This window comes from Chenopodium quinoa, unplaced genomic scaffold (genome assembly GCF_001683475.1).
Source record: "Chenopodium quinoa cultivar QQ74 unplaced genomic scaffold, ASM168347v1, whole genome shotgun sequence".
Lineage (NCBI taxonomy): Eukaryota > Viridiplantae > Streptophyta > Magnoliopsida > Caryophyllales > Amaranthaceae > Chenopodium > Chenopodium quinoa.
This window is the reverse complement of record NW_018743363.1, coordinates 245975-250280: the sequence shown is the minus strand read 5'-3', so window position 1 is coordinate 250280 and position 4306 is coordinate 245975.

Below are 4306 nucleotides of genomic sequence, written 5' to 3'. Positions count from 1 at the left end.
AGCGCGATGCAAGAATGGGCGCGACTCCATTCTCACAAAGTTAGTCTAGGATCCCATCTAACTTTCATTATAAAATAAAAATGTAAATACCAAAAGAGAAGAGGACATGCTGATCAAACAAGCCTCGAAAAAGCCACAGGCTACCACCGTGTACCCCAACCCATAATTGTCAATACTCTAGAAGTGCACGTTTTCCAGAGTTTTATTGTTCATCCATGTTTCACTTTACGTGATTATAATTTTAATTAATAGCCGACTCAATCAAGAAGACCATACATAACAATCATACATCAATTCACTTTTAATCTTATTTAGGACAATGGTGATCACATCACAAGTTGACCTTTAATTCCATTAAACTTCCAAATTATTCAAAATTGTTGAACATAGTCAACCCACCTAGCCATTTCGGCTTAATCCACCTTTACTCAACATACTAACAAGTCATGATTGAGTAATAAATAAATAAATAATAACCTTGTGGAATAATTAATAAATTCATCCCACTTAAACCATTCAATTCGAATCCTTTAATAATCCAAATGTGGTTAACAAACCAATCCAATAAGATATGTTTGTATCAACATTCCATACAAATAATTAATCCAATATAATTCAACATGTTTGCATCCATAATTCCATACAAACATAATCAATTCACCAAAACATATTTCATAAACATAAGCACATGAATTAAATCAATGTGTAACCAAACAATTTCCATACAAGTGTTCCCTAATCATGAAACTAAATTCTTTCCTTTTGGTACCTAAACATGATACTACTTATAACAAAGTAGACATGTACGTACCTCGTATAAACAATTTGGTTGGCCACTTAAAAACTAGAAATCACCTTCAATAAACTCCTCTCCTAAACCAAACAGTAACATATCAATCAATACCCAATCAATCAAATTTACAGCAACACTAACTTACTTTAAAACCTTCAAAATCCAAATCAAACAACACTTTAAAACCCTCCCTTTAGTTAAAATTAGAGGCTTATATATAGTTCTTTAATTTTTTTTCATAAAAACCTTAAAATACACTCTTATACATGAAATTGCAACAAGTTTAAAGTTTAATAAAAATCTTAAAATTATTTAAAAACCTCTAATAATCTCCCTTTTTAATGGGTGATTAAACCCTCTTTATAAAACATCAAAAGTAGTACTTAGGAACTATTTCGAGCACTTAAAACTTCAATAAAAAAAATATATTTATGCTTAATTAACTTTAAACATAATTAATTTTATTAATCAAACTCAAGGATAATATTTTAAATATAAAAAAACTTCGTTAAAATCAAAAACTGCCCGAAAATCATATTTAGAGGCTGAATTTGGCCACGAGAGGGTGGTGCTCACTACCAAAGGTATTGAGTCTTTCTTAAAACGTTGTTTCCACATGGAAAACACTACTTTTTTTTTGTCAAAATCGGATGAGTTCAGAACCTGATCGGGATTAAAACGGGATTAATATTAATGAACGGAAATCTTAAAATTAAAACACGAATTTAAGTGTTCAAAACGATCTGGAATTAAGTTAAACTAATTAGTACTTATAATCACCAAAATTTCAAAACATCATTACTATAAAAGCCCTAAATCAATTGTTCATAAAAACCCTAAAATCATGTTTTTCAATAATTAAAAACCCTAGGTTATAAAATTTTCAAAATCTGAAAATTATGATACTTATAAAATCTGAATTATAAAGTTTAATCATCAAAATACAATTTGATACTAATTAAATTAATTTCAAACAATAAAATCAAAACCCATAATCAATAATTATAATTACACAAATTAATAAAGCAAAGGAGAAAGAAAATAAGACTAACCTTTTGTGTGGGGAAATTTTTTGGGGATTCATGGGGTATTTATAGGAGAGAATTGTAGGGTAAATAAGAAGATTGGGCCTCATAAAAATAATGGGTCGATTAAGTAAACAAATGGGTTAGGCTTGTGTGATTGGACATAAATTGTAGAATAAAGGTGCATAAAATAATTTGTTCAAATAAATTTCGACCCACATTAATAATTTGAAATTAAATTATGAAAAATAACAAATAAATATTATAAATAAAATAAATTTTCATTTATAAAATATTTAAAAATATGGGGGATTACAGGTCGACCGATGTTAGTCCTAACTAAGGTTAGTCATGTGTATGGTAATAATTTAATGACAACGGATAAGTGATAACTGGTAACTAAAAAGAAGATAGATATGATAGGAAAATGTACATTATTTTTACTGAATGGAGTGTCTAATATTGCAAGTAAAAAAATGGTCTATTATAGAAAGTGTTGCATTTAAGAAATGGAGATGGAAAAAAATTATGGTTGTTTATAAGATTGTGGGTGTATCGATTTCATAGCCTTAAACTTTGCATCAACCTATGTATTAAACGGTGTTGCCCCATGTGGCATCAAGTAGCTTAATTAGGTAGCAATTTGGTTTTGTTTGTTAGCTTTCATCCAAGGCTGCAATAATGAGAAAATCCATTCTTCTAATTTAGATCTTTTGGAATGAACACAATGATGTTAGCTATCTTATAATGAAACCAATTAAACATTTACAAAAACAAACACAAGGTGCAACTTGCGTTTAATATACAACAAATACAAAACTCACGTTGATTCCTTTTAACAAGTCCCCATCTACAAGATCCAACCACTTATCTCATCCTCAATTCAATTTCACCACTCTTTGCATGAGAGGCCCCCTTATCACCATCTTCAAACTCTACTCCAAGGTTCTGTTCGTGGCAACTTGGCAATAGGATGTGTCATCCTCTAAGACAACAACAACATTATGTACATACTATTTTTTTTTAAAAAAATATATGTAACGTGATTAGGGGATTTTGCTCCCACCAATCAGAATGCGCCACGTGGGCCAATCAAGTTCTGCCAAGTGTCACGTGGCACACGCTTATTCGTCCACCCTGGACTTATTATGTCATGACACGTGGCATACTCCATGCCTAATGGAGAAGCCGGTCACCTAGGCCCAACTTCCGAGGGAAGCCCAATCAGCCCAAGGTTAACCTAAACCTAGATTGGCACGTTTCCCGAGGTTATAAATACCTCCCTTAATCCTCATTAAGGGAGATTACGCAGATTACACACATTAAACACTCTCACCTAGAGAGACCCAATCACTTTAATTTCTGCATTAATTACTCCTTAATCAAGTACTAACTTGACCGTCGGAGGCGGATCTCCAATCATCCGGAGCATCCGTTTGTTTTGCAGGTGCAAGCGTCCGGTTCCAGTCTCGGAATTGTAACTCTCCCGCAGGACATCAGAAAACCCCGAAACATTTTGGCGCCGTCTGTGGGGAGAGTACTTCTGAGATGGCACCCACGTTTGTACCGGCTCCTGAAGAGAGACGTCCCCTGGACGATCCTCCAGTTCAGTCGGACCACGATACTGAGAATGAATTTGAAGTTGAAGCTCACACAGCTTCAGACGGGACCCTAAGGGCCCGACGTACCCGTCATACCGAAAGAAGGGAACGGGAACATCTTCAAACTGGAAGCGAGCCAGCAGGCGCACCGCCTGTTCGGCAGCAGGCGCACCGCCTGTTCGGCAGCAGCCGACTGATGGGTCTGCTCCCATCACAAGGAACGAACTCATGACCTTCATGAGGGACTTCAAGGGAGAAATTCAAGAGTTGATCAACAAGAAGCCGCCTGCTCTGGACAAGGAGCAGTCGGCTAAGAAACCCTCCACTTCACGGAAGAGGAAGCCAGTTCAAGGGCGAGAGGCGACCCCTCATCCTAAATCTAGGAAGTGGGAGCCACCTGCCCTTGATTTCACAAAATACCGTTTTCCTACTCCAGGAAATAGGAAACTTGTTCGTCATATTCAGGCGGACGGGTCGAGGAAAACATACACAGACGCTCGGCTACTGCTAGAGCAGAAGAAGAGTGACCGATTGTCAGAGTCGGCCTCTACTTCAAACTTCCAAGACAGTCTGCGAAATACCTCGATGAGGCATACTCAGTCGTATCATGAGGGTCAGTCAGGCGGCACCTCCCGTCAGTCCGGCTTTTATAGCGACCAGGCGGTACCAAACTTACCGTTTGTACCGCAACAACAGTATTTTTTACAGCCACCTCCGTTTGGTGGACATGCAGCAAAAAATGTCCAACCTATGGACTGGCAGCTACGGTTGCTTAGACTTGGTGAACATCCGTCGGCCTTCTCCAAGGAAATTACTGAAGCCGCTCAGCCGGCCAAAGTGAAAAATGTATTAGTAGGCGCCTATGACGGCACTACTAACCCAGAAGA